This window comes from Jaculus jaculus, chromosome 8 (assembly GCF_020740685.1).
Source record: "Jaculus jaculus isolate mJacJac1 chromosome 8, mJacJac1.mat.Y.cur, whole genome shotgun sequence".
NCBI lineage: Eukaryota > Metazoa > Chordata > Mammalia > Rodentia > Dipodidae > Jaculus > Jaculus jaculus.
In genome coordinates, this window is record NC_059109.1 from 32,008,701 (window position 1) to 32,027,523 (window position 18,823).

Below are 18,823 nucleotides of genomic sequence, written 5' to 3' on the forward strand. Positions count from 1 at the left end.
CCTCCTACCTCTGCCTCCCAAGTGCTGGGATTAAAGGCATGTACCACCATGCCTGGCTCCAGATATCTTTACGGACCACAAATTATCAGAAAAACGCCAAGGTAAAATACTAACAAAGAAATGGAAATAAGCTTTCTGGTAAGTTAATAAGTCAACTTCAAAGTGGAAGAAAAAAAAGAATGATAGGTTTTTATTACATTGCTAAGTCACTGCCTTACTATACAAGCCTTGTGTGTAAATGTTATAAAATCATCCATTTGTGTTACAAGGAATTACTTTGAGCTGACACTAAAAACACAGAACTTGAAGTGAATTCTAAGTGGCATGCCCTTCATTGATCATCATTTTCAAACAATCATACTTCAATTTAACATCTTTTATATCATTGTTTAAAGTTCAAGTATGCGCTACAGGGATGGCTTAGCAGTTATGGCGTTTGCCTACAAAGCCAAAGGACCCAGGTTCCATTCCCTAGGAGGCACATTAGCCAGATACACAAGGTGGCACATGTGTCTGGAGTTTGTTTGCAGTGGCTGGAGGCCCTGGTGAGCCCATTTTCTTTCTTCCTTTCTCTCTCTTTCTCTCTGTCAAATAAATAAATAAAAGTAAATTTTTTAAAAATTCAAGTAAATGGGACAACCCAAAAATTTACTGCAGAATACACTATTCCATCCCTTCCAAGTCTTAGCACCTGTACACTTCATTCTGAAAGGTTGCAGTCTAAACACAGTTCTGCTGCATCTAAAGAAACAATCTTCTTAGCATAAAACACTGCCATTTGTACGCAGCCAAACAACATAGAAAAGATAATTCCACCCACTACCACTGACTTTTTCTTAACCAATTGAAATTTTGACATAATTGATATAACAAAGTTTCCCTTAAGCACTTTTAAAAAAATAGTAACTTTGTCTCAAATTTTAAGTTCTGGAAGTCAACATAGCTATCTGGGGGAAAAAAACATGAAAACGTTTAAGTTTTAGACTATATAAATCACCATAGATACCTCTGTAAAACTGTGTGTGTCTGTGTGTGTGTGTGTGTGTGTTGTGTCTTCATAAAATAAGGATCAAGCTAGGAACTCCAACTCCCTTTGGTATCCTATTCTTCACTGGACATCTTGAGCCTCTGTTTTGCTGAGGATATTATAATTCTCCACCACTAGGATCAAATCAGACCACGCTCATTGTGCATTCTGCCTGGGATCCTGTCACAGAGAAAACTGATACCTAGCAACTAGGCTAAACTTTCATCTGCATTAAAATAATTTATGGGTTCAGGAGAGATGGCTTAGCAGTTAAGGCACTTGCCTGCAAAGCCTAAGGACCCAGCTTCCATTCCTTAGGATCTATGTAAGCCAGATGCACAAAGTGGCACATGCATTTGGAGCTCACTTACAGCATCTATTCATTCCCTTTCCCTCTCCCTCTCTCTAATAAATAAAACTAAAATATTTTAAAATAAAAGGGAAATTTATGGGACATGGGTTCTAAATGATATAACCCCTGAAGTACCCTTATTTTGAAACTGTATATGTAATAACACTTAAATCATTCATGAATTAAACTTAAACTGCAATTAATTTTAAAACACTGCATAGACATAACATCAAAAATGTAAACCTTTGCCGGGCATGGTGGCACACGCCTTTAATCTCAGCACTCCAGAAGCAGAGGTAGGAGATGGCTTAGTGGCTAAGCACTTGCCTGTGAAGCCTAAGGACCCTGGTTCAAGGCTCAATTCCCCAGGACCCATGTTAGCCAGATGCACAGGGGGTGCACACATCTGGAGTTTATTTGCAGTGGCTGGAAGCCCTGGTGCACCCGTTCTCTCTCTCTCTCTCTCTCTCTCTCTCTGTTGCTCTCAAATAAATAAATAAAATTTTTTTATAAAACTACACTTCTGTTCCCATTAAATTACTACCACACATGTATTTAGTCTTACTGTCAAATATTTAAATATTAAAAGGCTAAACTCAAAAAAGTCATTATAAGTACAAAAAAAAACCACTATGACAAATGTTCTCCAAAATAATTACAACTCAGTGACCTGAAGTACATTCCTGTAAGACAAGAGGTTACAACTAATTTTTCATCATCTTCATCACTTTTATAGGCTGAGTGTGGGTGGAGATATGGAAGATCACTAGATTGGCAAGGAAAGACATACTCTCCTTTCTGACTAACAAAAATAAATTATGAAAAATGGGACACAGGCATAAGGACCTGAATTTGATTCCCAGCACACACATAAAAAGCCAAGTGTGGCAGTGTTGTACAAATTCTCTGGAAAAATCACTCCAAAGCCAGTATGAGTGACAGTAGATGAGTTTATTACACAGGGAACAAAAAGCTTGAGGTAGCCCTCCAAAGAAGCTTTGGCCCCAAGCTGAGATTTTATTTCCATTTATTTCATAGCCAAGGGGAGGGGGAGGTGAACAAACAAGATGTGGAAAATTGTACATCAATCATTTCTGTAGTCAGCCACCCTAACAATGAACTCCACTTTACTTTGTTTTAGCCTAAACTGTTTTTCCTTCCTATCATCCCTCTGGCCTTTCTGGGCAGTTCCTTCTTTGGGATTTTTCCATCACTGACAAAGATAAGTTTTAGCTCCTCAGCAATTAACTCTTACAGTAACGCAGTGAATCAGTTCAATTTTTAGCTTCTTTTCTATCACAGCAGTATATGCCTGTAATGCCAGCACTGTGGAGGCAAAGATGCAAAAGTACCCAAGGTTTACAAGCTGGCTTGTCTAGCATATTTGGTGAGTTGGGATTAGTCAGAGATCTTGTCTCACAAGAAGAGTAGAGAGTGATTAAGACGCACGATGTCAACTTCTGCCCTCCCACACATGCACACATGTGCGTGCACAAAGGCTACCACATACGCACAAGCCCACACACTCAAACACACCACTTTCACACATACAAAAAGTACAGTATGAAAGTGTTTGCAAAGTTCTTCATATGCCATGGGCAAAGTAAGCAACTGTGAAATAATTCAATTAGTAAGAACATAAAAACATAGAAGAGGGCTGGAGGGATGGCCTACTGGTTAAGGCATTTGCCTGCAAAGCCAAAGGACCCAGGTTCAATTCCCCAGGACCCATGTTATCCAGATACACAAGGGGGCACACACATCTGGAGTTTGCTTGCAGTGGCTAGAGGCCCTGGCACACCCATTCTCTCCTTCTCCCTCTCTCTGTTTCTCTCTCTTTTTCTCTCTCTCCCTCTGTCAAATAAATAAATAAAATTAAAAAAAAAAAACATAGGAAAGACAAGGCAGGAGAGATGGCTTAGCAGTTAAGGAGCTTGCCTACGAAGCCTAAGGATCCATGTTCAACTCTCCAGATCCCACATAAGCCAGATGCACAAAGGTGAGGCAAGCGCAAGGTCACACATGCCCACTAGTTGGCGCAAGCATCTGGAGTTTGAATGCAGCGGCTGAGGCCCTGGCACGCCAATATTCCCCTCCCCCTTTCCCTTCCCCTCCCTCTCTCTATTTCTGTCTCCCACTCATGCACACTTTATCTCTAAAATAAAAAAATTTAAATCTTTTTTAAAAAAAAACATAGGAGAGACAACCTTACCCCATTACTACTACCCTTATTTTCTGGTTCCCCACGTAGTTATTTTCTCCATCCCATCTCACTATTCTGGCATTTGAATGTGGTTGTCGTTCAGTCTTCCTACTCACAAATATCACTCTTCTTTGTTGGGAGAAGTAGTTCTTGTGAGGCATTTATTTTCCACTACAATTTTCCTCGGAACTGCCTTCTAGCGATCTTCTGGCTATAAATATTCACATATTTCTGACAAGAATAAATTCTTGTTAAAATAATGATCGACCTATCATTGTATTCTATAGATTAGTTGCACACACACTTGTCAAATGAAGGCAAATGCACAATTTCTTTTCTTTAACCAGCAAAAAATGACTAAACAAATTAATGAACTTCTCTCTGTTTTACAGATTAATCAGTGTTGCTTTTACAATGGTTAATAAATTAGAGATCTTCTCTCCTTGTTCTGCCACAGGTACTGGCTACTGAGTGACGTTTGCATTATGTTATACTGAACCTGTACACATCAACCAGAAGAGTCATCAGGTACTCATATCAACAATCCTGACTTAAAACTGTTTCTATTCTATCCTTCATATACAGAAATTTTTGTTCTCACTGAAATACTGAGTGAGGTTTTAGGCTACGTATCAGAAATATCAACTATAGCACAGTGCCAGCAGGCTGGGGGACTGTAACCACCAACCCCAGACATCACATTGAGAAGCAATGCTTCACCAGCCACTGCCATCCAGCTTTTTAACGTCTATGGTTTCTTTACAAAGTTAGTGACAAATGTGTTAACACAGGGGATCATGTTGTGTGTGCCTAACTTCTTATAAATTACAGCTATCTCACTTAAATGCTGAAGATAAATTAGATAGTAATGGAAACAATACTGGCAAGTTGTCACCCCACCTCTCTCACTGCGCAATCGTTACTTGATTAATGTTTTATGTCACTTATACCAAACACTTCTTTCTCATTTTCTCATCTTAGCTGCTCAGTGAGCAGACATTTATTGAGCCTTGATAATATATGATACAGTATACTAAACACAGAGAAATCTCAGAAGAAAAAGAATTATTTGTTCCTTTGGATCTGTGTCCTCAAGTGTCACAGGCATGTTCATGTTCTTTTTGAGATCATCCTTTGAAGGCGATGTGAAAAGTGGCTTCTTAACCTTGTCTGCTCCGATGGAACTCAGGCTCTGTGCTAAATGTTTGAGATAAAGCCCAGGTGTGTTTCAGCCACGGTTGCAGCTCATCTCCAGAGAACATCTTCACAAGCAAGGCCTTATTTCTCACCTAATCAAATGCTTCCAGATCCAGAGCAAATATTTTGTATAGTCCACATCCATGTATACCATGGATCTTTGACCCCACATTTAGTTACCTTTTATACATTTCCTATTGCTAACAACTTCCTGGTTTGAACTCACAGTCTATAATAGACAATACTAAGTATACCCATAGCCTTCAAATGCTAAGTATGTAAAACAATGCTAAGTGTGTAACAGCTTCTCAATAAACACTATAAAGATGAGACTAACCTGTAAATGTCTGAGACAAGAGTTTACTGCACATATCTACTATAGTGTTTAACAAGAACTGTGATATAATAGATTTGACCACTCTGCTCATTTATTACTTTCCAGTCATACTTGTATCAGTAAAGTTTTTTATTGGCATAGCACGGTTCTTAAATATTACATTTCTCCTGTGAGTGCTATGACTGGAACTAGGGTCCTCATACAGAGGAAGCAGCACTTTTCCAACGTAGCTATCTCTTCAGCACCCTACTTCCTACTTCTCCCACAAATTCAGCCAGTATGCTTTATTGTTACTGCCTCAGATGTTTTACAGAAATAAACAAGTAATTAATGAACTTACTTCCTGTTTCAAATTTAATTTGAAGTACCCCTCACAGGCTTACATTTTTGAATACTGGATCCCCAGCTGGTGGTGTGTTATTTGGAAACAATCTAGCTAGAAGTGGGTTGCTAGGGGTGTTCCTTAAAGGGGCATTGCCATCACCTTGTGGTTAAGCCCAAGCATGTCCTTCCCCTCTCTTCTTCCCTCTTCCCCTCCCTTCCCAGGATGAGAACTGCCGCCTCACACTCCACCGCTATGGACAGAGCCATCCCACCATGCCTTCCTTGTCATGATGGACAGTATCCTGATACCATGAACAAAATAGCCTCTTCTGCTTAAGTTACTTCTGTCACAGATATAAGAAAATTAACCAATATACCTATTATAAAAAAGAAATACACCAAGATTCCATTTTAAAATGTACACTTTCTTTTATCCACCAAAACATACTTCTATTCAAAATTATTACCCTACATTGTTCTTCTCCACTAAGTTTTGCCAGTCACCATGTCCTTAAACTGAATTGTCTATCCAATTTACTGTAAAGAACACACTGTCTATCTATGCCTTCAAATAGTTGAGTTTCACTGCTAGTTTTTCACTTCTTTCAAATGACTGCTTTTGAGGGGATCAAAACCATAGTTAAATGTGGTCTCTCACTGCATTTTCCAGGGTGACAGCTGTTCCTCCAAAACTTTTATCAGTGATATAAGCCATAAGAAGTATACAGAGCTATCAAGGTTCTTTTCACTGAGTTTATGAAATGATCCGTTTATTTTGAAGAAATCAGGACATAAGACTCAAGTGGGGGTTGGGTTGGTTTATTTTGTTTTTGTTTTTGTTTTTTGATTTTGCTTTTTGTTTTTGTTTTTCAGGGGTTTTGTTGTTGTTTCTGGTTTTCTTGGGGGGGGGGTTCTTGACTTTAGGTAGGGTCTCGCTCTAGCCTAGACTAACCTAGAATTCACTAGGTAGTCTCAGGCTGGCCTCAAAGCCACAGAGATCCTTCTATCTTTGCCTCCCAAGTGCTAGAATTAAAAGCATGGACCACCACACCCAGCAGAGAGAGAGTGAGTGAGTGAGTATGGGTATGCCAAAGCCTCTAGCTGAAAGGGAACAGTTAGGATGACTGGACCCCTGAAAGTAGAAGTCAGTCAGGATGGACAGGCATGGGGGCGCACGCCTTTGATCTCAGCACTCGGGGAGACAGAGGTAGTAGGCTCACCGTGAGTTCAAGGCCACCCTGAGACTACATAGTGAATTCCAGGTCAGCATGAGCTAGAGCGCACCCCAACCTCAAAACAAAACAAAACAAAACAAAGATCAGGATGGTCTGCACTTGCTAGAATTCTTATCTCTTTCCTAGACCTGTTTTACTACAAGCAACCTGGGACCTTACTGGGAGGGAGGTCTTTGATTTAAACACTGGTTAAGTTCGGCCCCAGAACTTGGCTAGCCTCTTCCTGAGATAACCCCTAGCCCTAACCAATTAACTAACCTTCTGGCTCACTGGAGTCAGAAGACAAGGCCCACCACTATAAAGTTATAAATACTTTTTGCAAGGGGAAGGTACATTCTGGGAGCTGCCTGACCACTTGTGAACTTCCAGCTGTTGGTGAGTTTTCCCTTGGCTGGGCCAAGGGGGAAAGCGCCTTAGGCCTTACTCTCCACATGGGCTCTTGATCCTCTCCAGCTCCCCACAGGGCAGGAACTCTTTGAACTTTCTTTTCTCTCTTTTTATAGTTTTCCTAGGCCTTTCATGTGGGATCTCTAGCCTCCTGGGTGCCTTTCCTTGGCTCTCTACTTCCCTCAATAAATATAGCAATTTAATAACCATCCTTTTCAATCTCGATTGTATCCAATTCTTTAATTAAAATTGGAAACAAATCTAGGGTTTGGGGTCCAAGGACTTTCCTGGACCCCAAACAACTCATTACATAGCCATTACAAAAAAAAAAATCCAGACACATATGCCAGTTTGTGCATCTGGCTTTATGTGGGTACAGGCCATTAGGTTTTGCAGGCAAGTGCCTTAACCCCTGAGCCATCTCTCCAGCCCAAGGATCATGGTTTTTACAACCTACATCATGTAATCCATTTCTCATTAAAGTAATGAGCTCATTTAATAAACTAAACCTCCTTTCTCTTTCCTTATGATATGTAAATTGTATAGCCTAATGTCTTACTTTATCAATTCCTGTATCTTTCACTCTAAGAATTTATTTTTTTATGTTTATTTCCCCTTAATATTTCTGTGGCATAATTCTTCTAAATAATCTAAATGATTCCAAATTATTTTTTAAAATATTTATTAGAAAAAAATTAAAATACTAAGACTTTGCTTTTACCTGACATATTAGCCAAGAAATTGCTTGACTATAAAATATTATGTAGGTAAAGGGTATACCCAGACAGTCTCGTCTCATACATTACTGAAAAGGTACACAGTAATATATAAAAAAACTGGTTTTACCTCGAATATCTAAAATAATACTGAGCAACAAAAAAGAGGCTGGTGGTATCACCATACCTGATTTTAACCTATACTACAGAGCCATAGTAACAAAAACAGCATGGTACTGGCACAAAAACAGACATGTAGATCAGTGGAACAGAATAGAGGACCCAGATGTAAGCCCAAGTAGCTATAGCCACCTGATATTCGATAAAAATGCCAAAAATACTCATTGGAGAAGAGACAGCCTCTTCAGCAAATGGTGTTTTGAAAACTGGATAAATATCTGCAGAAGGATGAAAATAGATTCTTCTCTCTCGCCATGCACAAGAATTAAGTCCAAATGGATTAAAGACCTTAACATCAGACCGGAAACTTTGAAACTGCTAGAGGAAAAAGTAGGGGAAACCCTTCAACATATTGGTCTTGGCAAAGACTTTCTGAATACAACCCCAATTGCTCAGGCAATAAAACCACAGATTAACCACTGGGACCTAATGAAATTACAAAGATTTTGCACCGCAAAGGACACACTGAAAAAAGCAAAGAGGCAACCTACAGAATGGGAAAAAATCTTCGCCAGCTATATATCTGATAGAGGATTAATATCTAGGATATACAAAGAACTCAAAAAGTTAACTAATAAGGAATCAAACAAGCCAATCAAAAAATGGGCTAAGGAGCTAAATAGAGAGTTCTCAAAGGAAGAAATACGAATGGCATATAAGCACCTAAAAAAATGTTCTACGTCACTAGTCATCAGGGAAATGCAGATTAAAACTACATTGAGATTCCATCTCACTCCTGTCAGATTGGCCACCATCATGAAAACAAATGATCATAAATGTTGGCGGGGATGTGGAAAAAAAGGAACCCTTCTGCACTGCTGGTGGGAATGCAATCTGGTCCAGCCATTGTGGAAAACAGTGTGGAGGTTCCTAAAGCAGCTAGAGATTGATCTACCATATGACCCAGCTATAGCACTCCTAGGCATATATCCAAAGGACTCATCTCATTTCCTTAGAAGTACATGCTCAACCATGTTTATTGCTGCTCAATTTATAATAGCTGGGAAATGGAACCAGCCTAGATGTCCCTCAACAGATGAGTGGATAATGAAGATGTGGTACATTTATACAATGGAGTTCTACTCAGCAGTAAAGAAAAATGAAGTTATGAAATTTGCAGAAAAATGGATGGACCTGGAAAGTATTATAATAAGTCAGGTAACCCAGGCCCAGAAAGCCAAGCGCCACATGTTCTCCCTCATATGGGGATCCTAGCTACAGATGACTGGGCTTCTGTGTGAGAATGAAAATACTTAGTAGCAGAGGCCAGTAAGTTGAAAAGGAGACATAAAGGGTGGAGAAAGGAAGGGAGGAGGATACTTAATAGGTTGATATTGTATATATGTAATTACAATGATTGTAATGGGGAGGTAATATGATTGAGAATGGAATTTCAAACGGGAAAGTGTGGGGGTGGGGAGGGAGGGAATTACCATGGGATATATTTTATAATCATGGAAAATGTTAATAAAAATTTAAAAAAAAAAAAACTGGTTTTATACATGTAACAAGAGCTTTAAAATACTTAGATCCTATACTCAATAATTTAATTTTTAAATCTACCTGAACATATCACAAATAAAAACAAACATTTATATAAAAAGTACACAACTCTGGGCTGGAGAGATGGCTTGGCAGTTAAGGCACAGACCTGAGAAGCTTAAGGACGCATTTTCAACCCTCCAGGTCCCACGTAACCCAGACGCACAGTGACACACACACTGTCACACATGTGCACAAAGGCTCACACACATCTGGAGTTTGATTGCAGCAGCTGGAGACCCTGGCACACAAATTCTCTCCCCCTCTCACTCTCATTAAGGAAAAAAAAAGGGCCAGTCCGCTGGGCTTGCCTCAAAAAAAGTACACACTTCCTTATATACATTTGTAAAAAAAAAAAAAAAAAAAAAAAAACCCTAGAAATGGGACTGGAGAAATGACTTAGCAGTTAAGGAACTTGGCTACAAAGCCTAGGGACCTATGTTCAATTCTCAAGGTCCCACAGAAGCCAGACACACGAGGTGGCACATGCACACAAGGTGGCACACACATCTGAAGTTCAATTGCAGTGGCCGGAGACCCTGGCATGCCAATTTTCCTTCTCTCTCTCTCTCTCTCTCTCTCTCTCTGTCTCTCTCTCACTCGCTCGCTCTCGTCAAAAAAAATTGGAAGCTGGGCATGGTGGCGCACACCTTTACTCCCAGCACTTGGGAGGCAGAGGTAGGTGGATCCTCGTGAGTTCAAGGTGGCACATGCATCTGGAGTTTGTTTGCAGTGGCTGGAGGCCCTAATGTACCCATTCAATCTCTCTCTCTCTCTGCTCTTTCTCTGTCTACCATTCTCAAAGAAATAAAAATAAACAAAAAAAAATTAACTAGAAATGGTAAATGTCCAATATCAAGGAGAAATAAAACAATAATCATAAGTCTACATGACAGAGTCTTTTTTCTTAATATGGAACACTTCACGAATTTGTGTGTCATCCTTGCACAAGGGCCATGCTAATCTCCTCTGTATCGTTCCAATTTTAGTACATGTGCTGCCGAAGTGAGCACCAGTCTTTTTAAATGCTGTTAAACTGGGCATGGCTATGCCTATCTGTAATCCCAGCACTTGGGAGGCTGAGACAAGAGGATCACAAATCTGCCACCAGCAAGATCATATCTCAAAAAAAGTAAAAATATGAACATATATATATATGTTATGTATGTATCTTTGTATGGATATATATAATTATTTTGAAAATGGTTGTGAAAAATGTAAATGACATCAAAATGTTAAATACTACATTATCTACATTATAAACTATATAATTTTCCCTTCACATTCCTATACTTCACAAATTTTCTACAGAATAATCAATAGTCTTAAAATCAGTAGCAAACATATTTTTTAAGTTTTTCCCTCAAAAAATTTTAGTATTAAAAACATTCATTTTAATTGTAAAATATTAAATCTGTTAAAAATTTTTAAGATCTGGGCTGGAAAGATGGCTTAGTGGTTAAGGTGTTTGCCTGCAAAGCCAAAGGACCTCAATTCTATTCCCCAGGATGCACATAAGCCAGATGCTCAAGGGGGTGCATGCATCTGGAATTCATTTGCAGTGGCTGGAGGCCCTGGCGTGCCCATTCTCTCTCTCCCTCTCTCTCCCTCTTCCTATCTCTGTATAAAATAAATAATAAATAAACAAAGTTTTTTAAAAGTTGGTAAGATCTGCCAGGCATGGTGGTGCATGCCTTTAATCCAGCACTTGGAATGCAGAGGTTGGAGGGTAGCCATGACTTCAAGGCCACCCTGAGACTACATAGTGAATTCCAGGTCAGCCTGTGCATATCTCACTTTCAATAGTTCTTCATTAATGATGAGCCAGAAAACTGAAATTCAAAGTCATGTTCATACAAAATCATTACTCTGTTTATGTCCACTCACTGTTAAAAATCATACTCTTAGCCAGGCGTGGGTGGCAGCACATGCCTTTAATCCCAAAACTCGGGAGGCATAGGTAGGATTGCTGTGAGTTCGAGGCCACCCTGAGACTACACAGTGAATTCCAGGTCAGCCTGAGCCAGAGAGAGACCCTGCCTTGAAAACAAATATGTGTGTATGTGTGTGTGTGTGTGTCAACATCTAATGAATCCTACAGCATTTTTCATATTACTAGCTCCCCTGCACAAAATTTTTAAATTGGAAAACTAACAAGGTGATATATCTTTCTTTATAGTGACTGAATAAATTTTTACTCTAGAAGAGGAAGTGTCAAAGAATTAAATTTATAAGTACCCCTCGCAAAACTATTTCAGTATTCAGCTGTTCCCTAGCAACAGAACCTGGTGGCATCTCCTCATCCCAGGAAAGCAACAGGGGCAGAATCTGTGCCGCATGCTCCCAAATCCATGGAGGCAATGAGTCCCAGCTATAGAAAATAAACTATTACATACTTCCTATCGAAATCAGGTAGAAGCTTCAATTATAATTCTTAAATATGATAAACAATCTTGAACACAGAAGTCTTTATAAAACAGCACAGGAAGGATCCTGTTTTCACTAAGAATGGAAGAGGAAAAACACAAAGGGGAACACAGGAAGGGTAATGTAATAACTAATGTGAAGAGACGCCATGGAGAAAGAAGCCACTAGCCTCAGCACAGCTAGAGCTTAAATGTGATTTATGCCCCATCATAGGTTTCAAAGCAAAAGTTAAAATTCCTACTCCAGAGAAAAACTGTCAAAAGCAAAAAAAGTTTCAAACTATTACAGCCAACTTTAATAGTTCTTCAAAAGGCCCATGAGGTCATACACACACAGGTGAGATTCTGAAGCATTCCGAGGCCCAGGACTCTCCAGCTCAGAACACTGCGTCCTCACCTAGCTCAGCTGTCCCAGCAAGGGGGAGAATGCAGCAGAGCTCTCTTATCAGGCACTGTACCAGGGCATCAGCAATAACCGAGAAGAACCCAATACAATCTCCACTCTGCGGCCACTGAAGTATTCAGCACATGGGGTGAGTGCCTGCTGGGATGATCCCAGAAACAGTGTGAGAGACAAATACATGGCTAGACCTAGAGGGGAAGACAAGCAATTAAAAAGTAAATAAAATTCAAAACATTAAGTAACATGTTTTTTCTCTATCCTGCAAATAGGATAGAGGAAACACTGTACAGCAAGTATGTCCAAGAAACTAAGTTTGACATTAGCACCAAAATAAATTAAATATATCAAACCAGTTTAAAGAACTTAACACTGCTTTTGAAAAGAGGACTTAAGGATTCTGAACTCTTCGGAAACAAAAATCACTTGACCAAGTACCTACAAAAAACTTGGTTTTCTAAAACAACAAAGTCTTCATGAGCCACAGAACCAAGTGAAGTTTCTAAATGAGAAAAGGAAATCCTTTTCTAATAAAGAACGCCCTTGTTTTCCTCTAGGACTCCAGGAAAGAAGCGTTCTGTGGCTTGACAATGAGTCCTTGTGAACATCTCAAAGTCCTTTTCCCTACATAAAAATGATCCCTATATTTCACTGTATTAGACTGCTTCATGATACTGGGATGAACAGTAAGCCAGTTTATGGAAAGAACAGGATTTATTTCATTTTGTCCATCCAAGGGTAAGTTCCATCAGTGGCTAAAAAGGCTGCTTACTTCCATAATCCAAGCAGAGAGGAAAACCATCCGCAGCCAGCAAGCACCCCAAAAAAGGAGCAAATACAAAAATCCTCCAGAGCTCAGACCTCTCTGAATTACCAGATCCACCCCCAAACATACCTTTGGACTGAACCCCATGATCACCCCCCAGTGACACCTCCTCTAGCTAGGCAGCTGAAAAACCAAGCTACAAACTGTAATAAAACACCTGAATTGCAGGGATGGTGGCGCACACCTTTAATCCCAACACTAAGGAGGTTAAGGTACAAGGATGGCTGTGAATTCAAGGCCAGCCTGGGACTACAGAGTAAGCTCCAGGTCAGCCTGGACTAGAGTAAGACTCTACCTTGGAAAAACAAAAATTAATAAAAATAAATAAAACAGCTAAGCCTATGGATATACATTCAGGCTACCACACTTGCCATACACAAAAATCAACTAAAAATGGAACAAAGACTAAGTGTGAATCATGAAACTATGGAAGCACTAGAAGGAAGCTTAGGAGCAATGCTTCCTTGACATCACCCTGTGCACAGTTTTTCCCAGCAACATTGTGGGAGTAAAGAGAAAAAGTCAAACCAGGCCAACGGGATTATATCCAAATGAGAACTTCTACGCAACAGAAGCTGGGGACAGGACAAAGGTAGCATCTGCCCAACAACAAGTCCCTGGTTCAATCTCTAGCACCACACATAGGAAATAAATAAACTTAATGTAAATTATCTGCGATTATGAAACAACAGAGAAAAGAAACAACCTATTGGATGGAAGAGAATATTTCCATACCACATGCCTGTAATATCAAGAACATATGAAGAAATAAAACAATTTAACAGAAAAAAAGCAAAATAATCCAGTTCTTAATACAAAAGACCTGAATAAATAATCCCTAAAAGATGGCACATAAGCGGTGTATGAGAGGATGTTCAAGTCAAAACTACAATGAGATTTCCACCCTATCCAAGTCAAAATTGCTATCAAAAGATAAAAACATATGATGTCCATATGGACAGAGGAAACAAAAAAAGTCAGGGACTGAAGAGATGGCTTTGCAGTTAAGTGTTTGCCTGTGAAGCCTAAGGACCCCGGTTAAAGGCTCATATTCCCCAGGACCCATGTAAGCCAGATGCACAAGGTGGCGCATGCATCTGGAGTTCCTTTGCAGTAGCTGGAGACCCTGGTGTGCCCATTCTCTCTCTATCTGCCCCTTTCTCTGTCTGTTGCTCTCAAATAAATAAATAAAAATAAAATAAAACAAAAAGTCAATATTTTATTTATGATTTTCTCTAAGTTTGTGATCATTTTAAAACTTTGAAAATGCTGGGTGTGGTGGCACACACCTTTAATCCCAGCATTCAAGAGGCAGAGGTAGGAGGATCACCATGAGTTCAAGGCCACCCTGAGAAGAGGTCAGTGTGGACCAGAGTGAGACCTTACCTCAAAAACAGAAAAACAAAAACTTTGAAAAATTTGAAGTATTATATTGTAGGGGAAGAATGAAGAAGGAGGGAAGAATGGAATTCAATGTTTATGTGCTATATTTCCTATCAACAAGAAAGAAGTTTAAATTTAGTTTGATGAAAATTTACTTTATTTCAAACCTTAGAAAATTCATAGAATGTTGCTTCTCTCAGTATACTTAGATTCTCCCATCATCCACCCAACACGTCAGGAGGGAAAGATATAATCCTTCTGTCCATATTCGATTGTCAGGAACATAAACTGAATAGCAAATACAATCTTAATACTTTGAATTATGTGTAAGAAAAATTTCTCGTAAATACTCCCAAAATGCTGTCTTCAAGGCAAATATATTTTTAAATTTTTATTTAAAGTTTATAATACATAAAGTCAAAACTGGCTTTGAAGCCCCAAAGTAAAAAAAGAAAAAAAAATCAGATTTATTTTCATAGTGTGATAATAGTTAAGCACTGAGCAACGTGGCCTGAAAGGGAATTACAATGTGAAAGAATCTCACATCTAACACACAAGGTAAGGGTCCACAACATAGACAAGTTTTGCCTGCCTCTACTGTATCATTATTACTCCATCCGTTCATAACAGTCAACCTTCTGTTTCTGTTCAGGATATTATAATTCTGGGAATATAATTATAATAAATCTAAGCTCCAGGTCCTATGAACAATTAATTCAAAAGGTAGAATCGTAATCTTAGGCTAGACAATCCCTATGACCATAATAACAGAATTAATGATAGACATTTGAATTATATTTCATAAAATTTCAAAATTTCTTAAGTTGAAATCTAGTAGCACCTCAGAATGTGAATTTGGACATAGGCTCATTATAGATATAGCTAGTTAAAATGAGGTCACCCTGGGGGAGAGGGGCTTAATACAATAAACGTGGAATTGTTAAACAAAGAAATTTGGAGCACACAGAGAGAATTCTATGTGAAATGGAATATGTTGTCATAAGCCAAGGCCCACCAGAAGTGAGACAAGAGAGCCTTCTCTCTACAAGAAGGAACAGACATACTGGCTCCTTGATTCTGAACTCTCACCTCCAGAATCATGAGACCACAGGTGAGTGAGTGTTCTTATACACCGGTCTGTGGTGCTCTGATATGGCAGCCCTGGAAGAGGAATAAAACATGGACCACCAAGCCATTTCACTCACAAGATAAGTCTTAAGTCTAAGAACAAAATCCCAGGACAGAGAGGGAGAGATTGTTTGGATAGCATGTTCTAGGAAGATAAATATGCACTTTTGCTACCATGAGAGAAGCCAAACAAAGACCCAGCACGTGAGTGAGGGTAACAACAGCTGCAGAGGAGGGACTGGACACTCACCAAGAGACAGTTGACACTCACACTACACATGGACTGCCCATTTTAAGAACTGAGACTAATTATTAAGATAACACAGGTTTTCTGTGACCAGCAACTAAGAAAAAAATATTAAGAAATAATAGAATAAAAACTGCCTAATGCAGCCATTGAATTATCTAGATGTTTTCTGCTCCAAGGAACAGAAGTCCACTTAAACTTGAGTTTCTAAGTTAATTCCTTAAAAAAAAACTGAAGCTTAATTATTCCTCACAGTAAGGAGCCTTAGTACTTTCAGAGCTGGTTACCCAGCAACTGGGTGACACATATGCAGACTAGATTCTTTCCATCTGTCTTTAAGCGTGTCTTCAATAAATTGTGATGTTTCTGAGCCGAGTGTGGTGGCACACGCCTTTAATCCTAGCACTTGGGAGGCAGAGGTAGGAGGATTTGCTATGAGTTTGAGGCGATCCTGAGACTACATAAATTCTAAGTCAGCCTGAGCCAGAGCCAGATGGAGACCCTACCTCAAAGAAACAAACAACAACAACAAAAAAAAAAATTGTGATGTTCCCATGTCATCTGCCTGTCTCAACATGGCTGCAACTGTTGCAGGTACCACATTCAATTAAACTGTATCCAAAGGTTGAAAAGACTTACCTTTATTATTATTACTTTTAAATATTTTATTTGAGAAAGATAAAGAAGCACAGAGAAAGCCAGGCATGGTGACGCACACCTTGAATCCCAGCACTTGGGAGGCAGAGATAGGATGATTGCCATGAGTTCAAGGCCAGCCTGGGACTACAGAGTGAATTCCAGGTCAACTTGAGCTAAAGTGAGATCCTACCTTGAAAGAAACAACAACAAAAAAGCACAGAGAGAGAATGGATGTGCCAGGGCCTCTAGCCACTACAGATGAAGTCCAGATGCATAAGCCATTTTGTGCACCTAGCATACATGGGTCCTGGGGAATGAAACCTGAGTACCCAGACTTCATCAAGCAAGCTCCTTAACTGCTAAGCCATCTCCCCAGCCCTATAATTTTTTTAAATATTATACTTATTGATTTATTTTATTTGAGAGACAGAAAAAGAAAAAGCAGCAGCTAGAGAAAATGGGTGTACCACAGCCTCTAGCCACTGCAAACGAACTTCAGACACATGCACCCAAGCGCCACCGTGCACATCTGGCTTACAAGAGTAATGGAAACCCAACCTGGGTCCTTAGGCTTCATAGGCAAGCACCTTAGCCACTAAGCTATCTCTCCAGCCCAAGACTTACCTTCTATTCCAACAAGGAAAACTTTGCAGAAGCCCTCAAACAACTTTCAGATCACTCCACCAAAACCAAATTGTGCCACATACATAGACCAGAAATGGAGGGAGGGTGGCACCACCATGGCTGGCTCAAGGTTGTACCAACATTCCAAAGCTTTCAGAATTGCCCTGTGAAATTCCTGATTATTATATAGTCCAGGAGCCACTACTGGCATTTAATAAATGACATTTAGGGAATGTTTAATGACTTGCAAAGCAGTGCTATCCAAAATGTCAACAGAGGGCAAAAGGGTAACAAAACCAAAAATATAAAAAGGGGGTGACCACACAATGGACAGACATGAGTGTCTTCTTGAGGGTCACAATGCCGAACGACTAACACCACTCTTGCCTAGAAATAGACTGTACACGAGATATAATAAAGATCATTAAAATAACACAGAATTAGGAATAAAGAATATCAACAGATATAACATTGAAATATAATCATGAATGACAGTGCAATTTATGGCATACCATATGTAACAACATGGGCTCTGTCCTCAGCAACACATACACACACACATACACACATTTTCATGCAAAAAAGGGTCAAGTGTCTATAAAGCATTTCTATAAACTACCTAATTTAATGATTAATAGTTTAGTCTTCCCAAAAGCTATATAAATGAATGAGTCACGCTTAACAAACCCTAGAGCCAATAAAAATTACTTACACCAGAAAATACTAAAATCTTTAACTCAAAAGGAATGCTTATCATATGCCTATAGAATAATTACTATAGTTCTTTTAAAGTTTTATTAGAAGCTGGAGAGATGGCCTGCAAAGTCTAACAACCAGGTTTGATTCCCCAGCACCCACGTAAAGCCAGATGCACAAAGTGGTACATGTCTCTGGAGGTCATTTGCAGCAGCTAGAGGTCCTGGCGTGCCCACTCTCTGTCTCTCTTCTCTCTGTCTCTCTCTGTTTGTAAATAAATAAATAAAAATATTTTTAAAAGTTTATTTTAAGCCAGGCGTGGTGGCGCATGCCTTTAACCCCAGCACTTGGGAGGCACAGATAGGAGGATCACCATGAATTTGAGGCCACCCTGAGACTACATAGTGAATTCCAGGTCAACCTGGGTTAGAGTGAGAGCCTACCTTGAAAAAAAAAAAGTTTCATTACTGTTCGTGGCAATATTAAGTACATAAAAGGATAAAACACTAGACCTACATTAAAAGGCAACAGTGCAAAAGCTGTAGCTTCCAGATGTCATCACTGAAGAATCAGGATCTTACCAAACTATGCACACCAACACTATCATTTTCTCAGCACTGGTCTTATCAAACTAAACACACCAATACTGAATTCAACACAGCTGCCTCCAATTTCACCCTAACCAGGCTGTGTACTGCAGCACCATGTCTCTGATTTTGTGCTTAGATAAAAAGACATTTTAGTAAGCTGAGGGTATAGCTCAGCAGTAGTGCACCTGTCCAGTACACATGAGGCCCTGGGTTCAATTCTCAACACTGAAAAAGAAAAAAAAAAAAAACAGCAAGACTTTCTTTTATGATGCACTCAACTAATACAAAATCTACTTGAGAAATTTAGGAGTCATATCAATCAGAAGACACCATGGTTTTAAGGGCAATACATGAAGTCTTTCTC

At 39.4% G+C, this 18,823-nt stretch overlaps 1 protein-coding gene and 1 non-coding gene across 2 annotated transcripts in view; both read right to left on the reverse strand.

Moving 5' to 3' along the window:
- Nucleotides 1-18,823, reverse strand: part of Prim2 (DNA primase subunit 2) — a 180,072-nt gene that overhangs the window by 122,981 nt on the left and 38,268 nt on the right. The gene's annotated exons all lie outside the window — the stretch shown is intronic.
- On the reverse strand, nucleotides 10,407-10,513 carry LOC123463088. Its single transcript, XR_006638700.1, has one exon. It is a non-coding gene; the product is annotated as a U6 spliceosomal RNA (small nuclear RNA).